Below are 16198 nucleotides of genomic sequence, written 5' to 3' on the forward strand. Positions count from 1 at the left end.
CACCAGGGAGGAGAAGAGTGTCACCAGTAACGTCTGCGAGGTCAGCCTCCCTCTCAGCGTCAGAAGGCTCCCTAAACATCGTCCAAGAAGGATCGATGGGAACCGTGAAGGCATCATGAGAGCATTGACGAGTCGAACGCTCACCCAGATACCACACTGGACCCATAGACATCCTCAGCAGCAACCGACTCAAACTCTTAGGTCGAAGGACCTCATCTACGAAAGGAGGAGCGTTGGGGTAGTCCACCCAAGGCTTGGGCACCTACTAAGATAAGCAAAAAATGGGTCACTCTTATGATCGCTTCTGAGAAATAATGAATAAACAATAAAGGAAAAGTGATCAAAATACTTACGTCACTCAGCTTCAGGTCATTCACGCCCCGTAGATTGACATCGTAAGAAGAACGTTCGCTCTTCCTACGACACATCACCTAGTCCCGCACCATGGGGTAAGCTCTCGGCTCAGGCTCCATCCTCTTGGGCGTGAAGCCCGAAAAGTAGGAGTACACCCACGCCTGCAAAGCAAGACAATCGATGATGATCTTTCCTGATTCGATAAAAAGAAGAAGAAATGATTTTCATGATATGAAATGATGGTTCATACCTCCAACAATAGTCCAGTGCCAACAGTAGCAGGAGAAGTCTCCTTCTCCAGCAGCTCAGGACGAACCATGGCCCTTATGTAGCGCGCGAGGACCGCAACGCCAGGAGTGACCCAGTCCCAATGACCCAGGTCACTCAAATCAGAAAGGAATGGAAAAAGCTTCGTCAACAGCCTCTCCCCCTTGTCTCCAAGATAGAGTGAAGAAAAGAACCACCAGAGCCACAGACGAGCCCTCTGCTCTGGAGTACAAGGAGGAGGAGCCACTTCCCTCCCATCCATCGTCACCAATGTCGGGATCTTACCCGCAAAGTAATCCCTGACGTAAGCACCAACCCGGGAACCGTAGCAGCACTCGCCGCCAGGTTCTAGCCGATCAGCCTCCTGGCCTCGGCCGAGTCAACCATCATGGCCGTCGACGGCCATCCCCCAGCCTCCACTTCACATGACAGACCAGAAATAATGCCGTAGTCCTCCAATGTGACGCCGACCTCACCAAAAGGCATGTGAAAGGTCGAGGTCGTGTCCCAGTACCGATCAAGGAATGCTCGAATCAGGCAAAGGTTAGCCCGAAGCTTCCTTTCCTTGATCTCTCTCCATGCTCCCACCAAGGCTCCAAAAGCTACTAGCTCGATGATGGTCTGCTCCTCCTCCGACAGTCTCCCGTAGGCTTCCATCATCGTCGTGTAGCCAGAAAAGGACCTCATGTTCCCAACCTCCTGTATTGATTTAACGCAACGCTATATTTAGCTCAAAACAAAAGAGAAAAGTGAAACGGCAAATAAATAAAGGAAGACGATGATAGAAATACAAGTTCGAGACTTAACAAACTCTTCACCGTCCTGTAAGACAGGTGACGCTCCGCTGCCCAAATGAGATGGTGACCATCCCATATCTCAGCCAACTCGGGTGCCCCCCTCAGCTGGCGACCACCTTATCCGACGTTGGCCCGCCTCAAGGCCTCCTCCTCAGCCGCCTCTTCCTCACCTTCCCTCCAATTCAATTTTCAAAAATTCGTTACTCGTGGGACCATCTTTGGTGCGCCTCTTCTCCAACACCATATATTGTATATTTGGTCCGTTTGATGTGTATTCTTTATCCGGACCCGTATCTTCGAGCAGACTGTGAATTGTCGCAGTACTTTTTTCAAGACTTCGCTTGCAACAACGAGCGGATTTTCTCTGACGGTGTTTCAACACGCCTCAATTATTTTCTCAGCGAGAGTTCATGACAGCCGATTATACTCCTCCAGATGTGGAATTTGCTTGAGACCGACGCGAGCAGATTCCCCCAGCAGTTACTACCGACGTCCCGCTGCCTTCAATATTATGTTATACCTTGCTCCTTCCAGATGTTCTCACACCAACTCTCTTGTAGGTTCTCACACCTATGTTCCTACACCTAGACTTCACCAATAGGATCATACTCCTTCGAAGTCACCATTTTTTCCGGGTTCATACGCCTAAAACCATGGTTACCCGTAGGCCGCCTTCGCACCGATGTGTTGCTTTAGGCTCCCACACCCCTTGAACAACCTCTATATATCGTTTAGGTCCTAGCCATAACTCTTACGCTTAACCTTATCTCCTACGCACCTCCGGAAGCATCTCGAGAAAGAAGTCTCGGGTATGGTCTCTTATTATGGCTGGCGAGCTTCCTTAAGTAGTCAAATAGACTTTAAACGACCCACCCCGATAAACGACAGACTCTAAAATGTTCCCAATGGTAGGTCCTTGGCTCATACCCCTTGAGCCTCTTCGCGTCGCCATAGTCGTTAGGTTGTAATCTTCGATTGACCTGATGGCTATACTTTGACTTTCTCCTTGTCCAAGCCTCAGTCAAAGTTGGGGCTCTGTAGATACCTCATTTCTACACCTCCCGCAAGCCACCCTGTGATGATTGGGTCGCATGTTTGGTACACAGAACAATTTATGATATTTCGTAGGTTTATCGTCAAGTGATAGCTCAAATACTTGTGTCTACCTCTTAGTCGTCATCTACGCGCCATTACGGTCGTTTTGACAGTAGTTAGAGTTCATTTGGAGTCCGGGTCAAAAACCGTCATCATTTTCTAATAAACCGTCGAGTCGGAATGTTCTGGAATATTCCAGATATTTCTATTCCATAATTTAATCTTTTCGTCTTTTGGCAAAATATATCCCGAAATCATATTACAAACAATAAGGAAGTTGAGATCTACCGCAATTCCATAACAGAAACGCGAAAAATCTTTCTTCCGCAGGAGGAAACTTATGGGGAAAGGACGCAGCACCTGTTGCGCCTCTTCCAAGAGCCGCAGTGGCTACTGCGCCTCTTCTCCAGCCCTTTTCTGCGTGTTTTAAGATCTTTTCGAGATTTATTTCCAAAGTTTTACCGTAACCCTAATTCCTCCGTGTGATTAGAATAAATAGGGACGTTCGTTCCTCATATTTCTCACGTGAGTGTCTGCCCTTCTCTTCTCCCTTTGCATTCTAGGACCGCGCTCTTTGCTTATTGATGTCTACGTGCTTGAACTTTCGACCACATAAGCTCGGATCCTTCTGAGTACCAGTCTCGTTTTGCATGACCGACCAATTTGACCAACTCCACCTCAATCAATCTAATCAATTTAATTTAATTCCTCTTACCAGGGCACTTTTGTCATACATTCGAGTCCAGCAATCGCTAATCGTTAACTTAGTTAATCTCGTTTCGTCAAACATGTAAGTCTGAAGGTGTAAATCCCATATTTTATTTTTGTATAAATTAATGTAAGGTTCATGTCGAAAACATGTTTAAAACCGATTTAGAAAACCTTTTATCAAACCTATTTTCACAGATTAACAGGGGAGACGTCGAGAAGAAACGCTGCAACTGCTGTGCCCTTTCGAAGAGTCGCAGCTTCTGCTGTGCCTCTTCTTGAGGCTGCCGTAGTTTCTGCCTTTCTTCTTCTTCCTTTGTTGTTCGTTGATTCGTCTCTTTTGTTCCGTCTTTCTTATTTTCTTCATATTTCCACTTGCATAGTTATAATACTTTGTCCATAATAATTTATCATCCTTTATATCCGACTTAAATCCCAAGTAATCAATATTTGCGAGTCTTCGTCATTAAAATCAAATCCCGGGTTTTAGAGATTCGATTCGCCCATATCAAGTCTCTGGAATTCGTCTTTTGTATATTTTTCCATCTGTTTTTCATCATCTTTCTCAATAGTTTATCATCATCTAACTTTATTAATTTGTACTAATAACCTAATTTGTAATTAATCTATAATTCACTTTAATTTGTTCTAATTAGCTTAGTTGGTTCTTTATCGCTTTTATGACCAATTCACATGTAAATAATCTGTTAAATCACTTCTACTTGAGTCGAATGTCAATAATCGATCATTAAATTCACCAACGAACATTAACAATATGCAGTTCCGGCTTTAAACGTATTTTCGACGTAAATCATCAAATCATTGTAATTATTGTAATTTTAATTATCGCATTTTATTTATTGTACCTTTGTTCTCGTTTGTATGCTTCCGCATGTAATCAACCTTAAATCCCTACTTTGACTTAATGCATGCTAAATTACATGTTCACCGACTTAGTTAATTCTCACATGCTAGGATTAAAATGTTGTTTGTTGCATTGTATTTATATAATCGATAACATATCAAGTATAGCGGATTTCCCTAATCATTAGTAGAGGCCGTTATCGAGGCAGACGGGATTAGGCGTTCGATCAAAAGAGCTTCGTAATACGTACCCTCACCCCTTACTCCAGATCTCTATGAACATCTGTGTTCATTGGCATCCACGAGAGTCATTCTAGACATATAATGCTAAGGGTAACGAGTTCTTAGTGTCTATGTCACTACTTTGTGTCTTGACATGACGCGAAATATTCGAATGGTTTCCAATTTTCCACAATAAATTGGTGGCGACTCCACAAACGCAAATGCTTGTTTTCCCAAGCGCCCCCATTGGCCCCCCGTGTCCACAACTACAAACTAATGTAGACTCTTGGGAACTTTATTTTGATGGAGCATCGAACCTAAGAGGATTTGGGATAGGAGTGTTGCTCATTTCTCCTGAAGGTGAGCATACACCACTCTCTGTCAAACTCGAATTCGAGGTGACAAATAACGCGGCAGAATATGAAGCTTGCCTCATTGGGCTACAAGCGGCAATAAGTTTAGGCATCACGAATCTTGGAGTTCATGGAGACTCATCCTTGATCATCAACCAAATTACTGGATCTTGGAAGATTCGAAGTAAAAGTCTAGCATCCTATCAGGCTAGGATAGATCAAGTTGCCCAATTCTTCGACAAAGTCACTTATCTACACCTACTCGCGAACAGAATCAATTTGCAGACGCTCTTACAAAACTTGCATCTTTGATTAATATGCCAGACGACATGGTAGAAATGCCTTTATGCATTTAACGACGGTCAGAACCAGCCTATGTACACCAGATTACATATGCGGAAGAAAATCCAGGGGAACCTTGGTTCCAAGCCATTCTAAACTTCAAGCTCAATGGTACATATCCACCAGATATGGACAAGAGGGGACAATGCGCCATACGCCCACTAGCCTCTCAATACCTCCTCATGCAGGGAGAATTGTACAAAAGAACACCCCTTGGTGTAGTCTTGCGCTACCTTGATCATTCATAGGCAAAGAAAGTGCTGGAAGAAGTTCATGATGGAGAATGTGGCCCTCACATGAGTGAACTAATGATTGCATCAAGTATGTCAGACATTGCCATAACTGTAAAATTTTAGGGAATGTACAACATGTTCCTCCTTCACTACTCTACACTATGACATCTCCTTGGCCATTTTCTGCTTGGGGAATCGATATCACCGGGAAAATCACTCCAGCCGGAACAGGAGGCCATTGTTTCATTCTAGTAGTTATCGACTACTTTACCAAATGGGTCGAAGCCGCATCTTACGCTAGCCTCACAGCCAAGAATGTGGCAAAGTTCATACAAACCAATATCATCTGTGGATATGGTTGCCCACATGAGATCATCAGTGACAATGGATCATATTTCCAGGCTGAGACTGAGCAATTTTTAGCCAAATACAAGATCAAACACCACCATTCCTCGCCATACAGGCCTCAAACTAATGGCGCGGTAGAGGCAGCTAACAAGAATGTCATTACTATCCTCAAGAAAATGATCGATAATTATCGCGATTGGCCCAACAAGATATCATTCGCATTATGGGGATATCACACATCAGTTAGGACACCCACTAGGGCTACTCCTTTCTACCTAACATATGGCATGGAAGCTGTACAACCAGTTGAACTAGAAATACCGTCCTTACGCATTCTACTCGAAAGTCAAATTCCAGAAGCTGATTGGAAAAGGGACAGATATGAAGAACTCAGCCTCTTGGATGAACAAATATTACGCGCATTGCATAATCTGCAAACATATCAGGCACGCATCAAACGAGCCTTCAACAAGAGGGTTAAGCCCAGAAACATTAAAGAAGGAGATTTAGTCCTCAAATCAGTAAGAGCTCTACTACCTGTCGATCCACGTGGAAAGTTTAAACCCAACTGGGCTGGACCATTCTTAGTTAAGTCCATACTCTCTGGGGGTGCGGTTAAGAATACAAACCTAGACGGGAATGAATTTGCAAACCAAACCAACCTCGATCAACTGAAACAATACTATGGCTAGTGTAGGACAAGACACGCGCCTCGCGTAAAACCCACGTGCCGCTCATGCGACACGAAATAAAATGGCCCTTGGCCCGCTGAAAAAGCTTATGTCACTATGCTCTTGCATTTTGACATTTCGTCATCCTCATATCATCAAATAAATTGAGTTGTATTTTAGGAGTAAGTAAAGCTCATGCTTATTTTCTAGTTCATTACATGCTCTTGCTTAGAACAATTATTGTTTTACATTTACTCGAACTACACACAAGGGTTTGATTTCATTTTCATAATGAATACGTAGGCAAACCTTTTACAGGATACAACCCGCTATTTTAAAATGTAAATAGAAGGACATTTGCATCTACGTTTGAAATTCGACAAGAATAATGAAAGAAAATAACAATAGTTTCTTAACTAATTAATCTTTTTATTCATTTTGTTCCATAAATAATAATAATAATAATACGCAACATAGTATAAAATGCTGAAAAATAAATGCTAGGCTAGGATTTTAAAAACCCCGCCCTTTATTACAAATAAAATAATACTACGACTAAGGCTATTGTTCCATCTTTCCTTTGACTTTGTCATTTTTATCATACTTTTTATCTCGACCATGATCCGGACGCTCTTGTGCTATCTCTAACCTAATCACCAGAGGTCTCTCTCGCGGTCTCGTCTTACCATTTCGGTCCACCATCATCTCTGCGGCAGGAGCGGTCTTCGGTTTCTTCTTTGGATAAACGACTCGGAATCTGGCTTCCTCCTCCTCCTCCTCGTGCTTCCTCAATCTCTCACGCTCTTCAGGAGTGTCGGCTTTCCTCCATTTCAGATATGAATCGGATACCCACAAGGAGCCAATAGGAGAAAGTATAAACCACATGTTACTTTGAGCCCACTTGAGGGCCCACTCTCGACGAATTTTTGTCGTATGTGCCAATGCAGTCTGAGGAACGGTGTCAACCTTAGGGATCTTTTGCTTAAGGCCAACTTGCCTCATCAATCTCTCCGGGAAGATACAAACCATAAATTCCAAGCCAGGAATGCGAACAGACCGAGTCGGGTCTAAAGATGAAACTCCGGTGACTGACCTATGATGCCACCATGGGACGATCCATCGGATCAAGGGACCTCCTTCATTATTCAACTTGTTCTCCCAATAGTTACAAACCTGAGCAAAGTCCGCCATGTAGAGCCTGGTCCTCATCACAATCGACCGAGCATGGTATCATGAAACATTAACTGGGGGATCGATCAGCTGCAATCGCTCCATGAGCCAAACCTACAAGGGATGACGGGAATTAATCCCTATATGGCTAACAAAAAAAAACGGTTGGTCCACAAAAAAAAAACGGTTGGTCCACATACAAAAAAAAAGAAAATGGGTTCTTACCTGTAGAATAATAGGACTACCCAAATAAGGAAGCTCGCAGTTGGCTTTTCTAATGTCTAACCCCAGAATGATCCCTCCTAAGCAAAGGCACGCTGGGCTCCTGCGCAGCTCCAGCTGTTCCACTATGCTCTAGAAACAAAGATCCCCTCTTATCTCCTTATCAACGTGCCCTTGAAGGACATAAAAGTGAAGTAGGCAAAAGCCGAACGCTCTACGTCTCCCGACATAACATATAGAAGGGTCTTCCTTGTTTATGAATCGATGAATGAAGTCAAGCATACGGACACCTTTTGTGGTCACAAGACGGTCGGCCTCAGCTTTAGTTAGTCCTAACAAGTCTCTAAATTTTCCCTTATACCCCCGAGAGCTAGAAGGTATGTCGGGAGCATTTTCTAGGTCCCATCCTCATATAGCAGCTATTTCCTCCGAAAAAGGACAAATATCGCCTCCAGGAAAGGCAAACACATGGAAATTAGTGTCCCAATAATCGAGACAAGCATCCAAGAAAGGTTTGACTATCTTCACTAATTTGTCCACACTTGTGAACTCATTTGTCCAATCCTTGAGGCGGTTTTCGAAGGCATCCATAATTTTGAATTTTTTTAGAATATATGGGAGTTTTTATGAAATAGACGGAAGAAAGATGGAGGAATTATGAGAATAAAAGCCTCACCGACGTCTCTGTTTATATTAAAAGCCGTTTCCTAATTTCCGTCAGGTCTGACCTGCTGGAGAAGTGGCGCAGCACCTGTTGCGCCTCTTCGAAGGGTCGCAGCTCTTGCTACGCCTCTTCCCCAGGCTGATTTCTGTGGTTTTCCGCTATTGATCTTTCCTAATTTATTTCGGTTATAATTTCCTATTCCTATAGGTTATTACTTTGGTAATTCCGTCCAATTACCAAATTTTATGTTTTCTAAAGTTCTCGGGCACGCTTTACGAGACAAAGTCGACATTCTCGCCAAACGAGTACACTTACCCATTTCATTTTATTTTCTTTTATTTAGGGGAATCATTTCACTTCTCATTTCACATTTTATTTCAAACTTATACATTTCTGTTTACGTTTTTTTGGGGGGTAGCCCTCCCTACCGCCCGGTCATTTTTTCGGGCATTTTTGTCATTTTCGCCCATTTCTGGGCAATTTTTCGTATTTTCAGCTTTATTTTTCTTATTGCGCTAATTAGAGCCATGTGTATATTACGTGTCACCCGTGTAAATTCTGTGTAAATTTCGGCAGCATGACGGCGTAAACCGTCATCTACCAAACCTGTTTCCAAGCTAACCTGCAGGAACAACATACAACCCAACAGTAACGGCACTCAGGCCTCTATATATACAATCGAAGTGCAACAAAGGACAACCAACTGGGGGCTTTTGCCCAAAACAAGTCCGAAAATACAAAACAGAGTCCAAAACTTAACGTACAAAGTAAATACAAGATGACAGCAAAAAAAAGAAAAAGCAGCTACTCCTGGTCACCACTCAACTCAGCTACGGTCGCCTCGAGGGTGGCAATCTCAGCGTCCCTGACCTGCAGCTCCCTCAACAGGCGAGCTGTCTCCTCCTAGGACCGTGCCAGCTCACGCTCCAAGTCTCGCTCCCACTGCAAGTGAGAAAGAAATGCCTCATTTCAATCATTTCATTCAACCATTTCAAACAAATGCGAGAAATTACAACGAAATTCAAAATAAAGAAAATGAGAGGTTCATACCTGTCGTCTGCGGCCACCAGCAAGTGCCTTAGTAGCCGTGGCCCGCAACCGGTTGGCCACCCTCCACAACGCCACATGCCGAGACGACGCCACCTGCAGTTCAATAAACAAAAGATTTTCAATAAAATGAACAAACGTATTCTTAGCAAAAGTCAACCGAAAATGGGGGCTTACCCTTCTGACCAAGTGCTGCCACTCCTCCAGGCCAGAATCTGTCACCTCCTTGCCGAAGTCACGGAGCTCGGAGATCGTCGTCATCCCCGCCGAGTCGGTGTACTCAAGTGTCTCTGGGTACGCTGGGGGCTCGACGCCTGCCACCTCGATCTCCTGCAAAATTCAAATGAATACTTTATTCGACGATCATTCGGAATTTGGCAAGTCAATTCAAAAAGGAAAAGTAAAATACTTACCACCATCGGTCAGTACGCAAGTCTCTGGCGAACAAACGAAGAGTACTCCTCGCCAGGAAGGAGAAGACCGTCACCACCAACGCCCGCCAAGTCAGCCTCCCTCTTAGCATCAGAAGGCTCCCTAAACATCGTCCGAGGAGGATCGATAGGAACCGTGAAAGCATCACGGGAACACTGACGAGTCAAACGCTCGCCCAGGTACCACACTGGTCCCATAGACATCCTCAGCAGCAACCAACTCGAGCTCCTAAGTCAAAGGACCTCAGCCACGAAGGCCGGAGCGCCAGGGTAGTCCACCCAAGGTCTAGGCACCCACTAAAGACACGTAAATAAAGGGGTTATCCTTATGATCGTTTCTGAAATCAATAAAGTAAATAAAAAGAAAAGTGATTGAAGATACTCACGTCACTCAACTTCAGAGCATTTACGCCCCGTCGACAAACATCGTAAGAAGAGCGCTGGCTCTTCCTATGACACACCATCCAGTCCCTCACCACTGGGTACGCCCTCGGCTCTGGCTCCGTCCTCTTGGACGCGAAGCCTGAAAAGTAGGAGTACTTTCACGCCTGCAAAACAATATAATCGATAATGATCTTTCATAATTCGATAAAAGCAAAAGAAGTACGAGAAGAAGTAATGATCTCTCATAATGCAAAATAAAGGATTATACCTCTAGCAGAAACCCATGACCGACCGTAGCTGGAGAAGTCCCCTTCTCCAGTAGCTTGGGACGAACCATGGCCATCATGTAGCGAGTGAGGACTGCAAAACCAGGAGTAACCCAGTCCCAACGGCCCAGGTCACTCAAGTAAAAAAGGAACGGAAGAAGCTTCGTTGAAAGCCTCTCCCCCTTGTCTTCGAGGTAAAGCGAAGACAAGAACCACCACATCCAGAGATGAGCCCTCTGCTCCGCAGTATAAGCAGAAGGAGCCACCCTTCTCCCTTCCATCATCACCAACGCCGGGGTCTTACCCATGAAGTAATCCCTGACATAAGTACTCGGTACCAGCCCAGGAACATTGGCAGCGACCTCTGCCATGTTCCAGCCGTTCAGCCTCCCGGCCTCGGTCGAGTCCACCCTCATGGCCGTCAACAGCCACACCACAGCCTCCTCACCTCACGGCAGACCAAAAATCATGCCGTAATCCTCAAAAGTGACCCCGACCTCCCCAAAAGACATGTGAAAGGTCGAGGTCGTGTCCTAGTACTGATCGAGGAAAGCTCGAATCAGGCAAAGGTTAGCTCGAAGCTTCTTTGCCTTGATCGCCCTCCACGCTCCCACCAAGGCTCCGAAGGCTCCCAACTCGATGATGTCCTTCTCCTCCTCCGTCAACCTCTCGTAGGCCTCCATCATCGTCATGTAACCAGAGAAAGGCCTCAAGTTCCCGGTTTCCTGTATCGATTCAAGAAAATGCTATCTTTAGCACAAAGCAATTGAGAAATAAGATTACAAGTAAAAAAAAAGAAATAGCAAGTTTATCCTACCAAACTCCTCGCCGTCCTGTGAGACAAGTGGCTCTCCGTTGCCCAAATGAGATGTCGACCATCTCATTTCTCAGCCCACTCTGGTGCCCCCGCTAGCTGGCGACCACCTTGTCCTACGTTGGCCCGCCACGGGACCTCCTCGACGATCTCCTCCTCGAGAGAAAAAGGAGGATGATGAGAAAGAATTGAAAAATGAAAAAAAACGTGAATAAAAAAAAAAGAAACCGAGAAAAAGAAGGACCGTGTTGAAAAGAAGAAAAAAAAGTGTGTTTATGACGGTCTCACTCCTATGCTTTACTTATACCTTTTGAGGAGCGGTTATTTGGTTTAGTGAGTTTTTGTGCCAAATGAAGGGCACATGTGATTAATTTTATAACTGAGTGAGAATCGGATGTTGTTATATGGTATTGTTTAGATGCTTTCTTGACGTTTTACCTCCACATTTTCCATAAATGTTTTTTCTCTTCTTACCCATTACCTCACTTTACCATACTATTGTAAGCCCTCGGCTGTGACGGACCTTGTTTAGTTGGAATGTATGTGTACGGTAGTTAGAATTGTCTATCATATTAGTTAGATGCATGTTTATGTGGGTCGTAGTTTAGGTGACCGACTACATTTCTTGATCTCTTACATTCATATGCTTACCCTTTGCTTCAGGAGAGAAGAGTGACCCGTGAGAGTCCATCATTGAAGGTCTTGCAAGGTCGACGGTTCAACTTTATTATAAACATCTTACAACTCAGTTTAATTTGACTGTTTCGCTATAAGTGTTAGTTTGCTTGCATTAAATCGGTTTAAGTGGGCATTTGTAGCTAGCTCGGAGCTATCTTTTCCATTCCATTAGTTTGCATTTAGTATACTCGAGGACGAGTAAAGGTTTGGGGAGATTTGATACGTGCACTTTATATAGTCTTTATAAGCCTTTTTATGCACGTATTTCTATGCGATTCTCGTAGTTTTATGCTACAAAATGCCCCGCATATTCTGCTGTGGTTTGTTTTGCTTTATTTGCAGGAATGGACCAAAAAGTAGTGGAATCGAGCCTTTTTATCGTCCATTTTGCTTGCATTTAGGATGTGAGTGGATTTAGAGCGGAGATGCTACTATCTTGGTACGCGTGAAGTTATTTCGGAAGCTAAATCAATAAGTCAATGCTGAAACTAATGACATAATGTTGCTGGCTGAGTCAAAGTCACTCGATCGAAGCCTTTATCAATCGATCGAGCACTTTTGGAGAGGAGAAGACCTTGATCGAATGCTTTCAGTGTTCGATCGAAGTTTGTTATTTAGGGATTCCTCGATGGAGTTGCTTGTTTACTCGATCGAGTGGTTTTTGCTTGATTCTGTTCGATCGAGCAGTTTCAAATGGCTCGATCGAGTAGTTTGCTTTAATACACGGATTAACTAGTCCGTGATTAGGTTTATGTTTGTAAAATTTCACTTCCCTATATAAAGGAAGTCGGGATTAGGTCATAAATATACTTCTTTACCTCTGGATACTGTTCGACGTTACTCTGACTCTAATTTTCGGATCTCTTAATCTGTAATTCTGCCTTTTACTCTTTCTCTTTCCTTACTCTCTCCTTAATTTGTAATGTTTATTATTCCTCTATTATTTACTATTATGTCTAGCTAATTTAATTGCTAGGATTTAGGGGATTCAATGACTATTGTTAGTTGCTAATTAGATTTATAGATCTTTCGTTGTTATCATGTCTCTATTGTTAATCACTACAATTAACTGTAAATAGCTGCTTAAATCGGTGCATTTAGCTAATTAATCTTGGTAAGCCTTGACCTAGACCGGAAGGTTAGAAGGGGTGAGACCTATCGTGAACATTAGGATGGTTTAGTGAGGGAGGAAGCTAAGCTAATAGTGTCTTAGGGTGAATTGAGACCGGAAAGAGATATTCGTTGCCCCTTAGACTGATACACGCGAGCTGGGACCTTAGCTGCAATTATCCGATATTCATTGATGACCCGATAATTCTAGTTCCTTCTCTCTATCGTTAATCCCTCTTACTCCTTTCTCTCTTGCTTTAATCTCATTAAGTTTAGCTTAAACAACTCAACCCCCAACTGTCACCGTAGACAGACTAAAATTGACAAGTAGATAGTGACCGCCTCCCTGTGGAGATCGACCCTACTTACCGCTGACTTCTGTTAGTAGTACTTAGGTATTTATTTCTGGTACCTGACGACGGTATCAGTTGTAATTAATTTGTAATTAGTTTTAACCCGTTTTATTCTTTTAATTCGTTTCTACCATTTTTTATGACCAAATTCACATGTAAATAACCTGTTAAATTACTTTCACCCGAGTCAAATATCCATGATCAATCATTAAAATCGCCAACGAACATTTACAATTCGCAGTTCCGGCTACACAGCCTTAACTCACCTCGGGAACAGACACAGTGACCACTGCGCCACTTCCAAGAGACGCGGCATTGCTGCGCCTGTTCCGGGTTGAGTTCTGTCTCTGAACTTCCGTTATTGATTTGACCTAATTCGTTAGTTTACGCATTAATCGACTATTATTCGTATTATCGCCCTTAATCTGTTTATTTTCTAACCTAATTTATTTTCATTTCTTTTTCTCAAATTGTCCGTTTTAATTATATTTCTAACGTAAATCAATTAACCCATTGTAATTTATTGTAATTTCAATTATCGCGCTTATTTATTTATCGTTTTGGATGATTTATTTACTTGTTCTCACCTGTAATTAATCTAAACCCTAATTCGACCTTAATGAATGTTAATTACGTGTTCACTGACTTAGTTAATTCTCACATGATAGGTTTAAAACGTTGTTTGTTGCATTACATGTATATAATCGACAGCATATCTAGTACGAACGAGTTCCCTAATCATTAGTAGAGGCCGCTATCGAGGCGGACGGGATTAGGTGTTCAGTAAAAGGACTTCCTAATACGTGCCCTCACCTCTTACTGTAATACCCCGTATTTTGATAGTAATTTATGATAATAATTTACGTAATTTAATAATTGATTAAAAGCATTTCTAATAACAATTAAGAATAAGACGTTAATTAAATAATTAAATAAGTATCCAAGTCGGGAATGGGGCTTAGCTAGTAATTGAGCTTTGGGCCGTGTGCCATAGTTATATGGACCGAAATTTATTAATCTATTATGAGCATGGTCGGGAATCATTACGGGATTTAATATAAATAATAATAAGGAAATAATAAAATATTAATAAAGGTAAAAGGTAATAATAATTATATCAATAATAATATTAATAATAATATATGTAATAATATTAATTTTATTAGTTATTCCTATAATAATTGGAATAAGGAAATAGTTCTTAGTTTCCTAATCAACGTCATATGCTCTTTAATTCGAGACTATAAATACACAATAATCTGAAAAATAATTCATAAAATAAAAAGGAAGAAATCTAAAGGAAAGAAGAAAGGAATTAAGGAAGAGAAAAACAAAAGGATTAACTTTTATTATCGCCTCAAGGTAATACTTTAAACCGTCTCATGTATACTCTTTGCTATGCTATAACTTGTAATCTAGACCACCATAGATAAGGCCGTAAGTACCGTTGTGACCGTGGAAGACCAATGATCACCGTTGACCTGATTTGACCACTGTTGACTAACGGGAGAGGGCGGTTTCAGGCGGGTTTTCTGATACGTGCCTAATGTATAGTCTTTTTAGCCTATTTCAGCACGTATTTCTATGAATTTTTATACTGTTTTTATAGTATTTTGCCCCGAATATACTACTTTGGTTCGTTTTGTCTATTTTGTAGAAATGAACGCGAAAGTAGTGGAATCGTACTCTTTTTCGTCCTTTTTGCATGCATTTAGAGGAGACGGGATTTTCCAGAGTGAGATACTGCGTTTGGAAGCGCCGTGGCACGGATTACAAGGCATTCAGTGATGGACTTGAGCTGAAATGAAGACTAACTACTCGATCGAGCAGTTTTACCACTCGATCGAGTGGTTTTTACGTCCCAAGATGGTCGATCGAGTAGATTTCTACTCGATACTTAGCTTGCAGAAAGATGAGTTACTCGATCGAGTAACTTTCTACTCGATCGAGTAGATTTGCTGAGGTTTTTACTCGATCGAGTGGTTTTATTCGACTCGATCGAGTGGTTTCGCTGATTTGGGCTTCTAATTTGCCCGTGTTATGTTTATTTCGTTAAAACTTAATTACTTTGCTATTTAAGCACGCTTTACTAGGTCATTAGGATCTATCATTCATTTATCAGAACTCTCTACTGAAAAACTTTATTACGTTGCTTTTCATTCTTCACTGTACTTTACTTTGGGATTATTATTGCTCGGATTCGATTGTTCTTTACGCCGGATTCGCTCGATTGTAATTCCTTTCTCTTCTCTTAATAATAACTAATCTTTTGTTTGCTTTAATTCTTCATTTCGTTACATTTAATTTCTGCCCTAATTTACTCTTTATGCAATTTTATTATAGTTTTAATATGTTTACTGTTGGAAATTTATCTGCTGTTAGTATTAATAGTTTAATTAGCGATATGACTAGCTAAACCCCTTTCATGTTGGGGTTAGGGGATCTGCGGTAGGAATGTGACGATGTAGTAAATGAAATAGATGAATTGATCATAAGACTCTGTCACCATAGCAATTTAATTGTATTTATCGACTTAGTTGAGTGAACGCCTCTGAGTTATTCCTTTAATCTGGCTAAAATTAATCCTAGATCGAAAGATTGGACTAAATAGGCCTGCTATGAACAGTAGACTACCCTGACGAGAATGAAAGTTAAGTTAGTGGTATTTTAGGATAGAAAGTGGACCGAAAGAACCTTTCCACATCTGTCTTACATTAATTCATCTGAGTCATTTACAGCTGAGTCACTGGACTACCGTAGTGAACCGAACTCCCGACATGTCCCTTCTCTCTTGATAGTTTAAAC

This window comes from Silene latifolia, chromosome 8, assembly GCF_048544455.1.
Source record: "Silene latifolia isolate original U9 population chromosome 8, ASM4854445v1, whole genome shotgun sequence".
Classification (NCBI taxonomy): Eukaryota; Viridiplantae; Streptophyta; class Magnoliopsida; order Caryophyllales; family Caryophyllaceae; genus Silene; species Silene latifolia.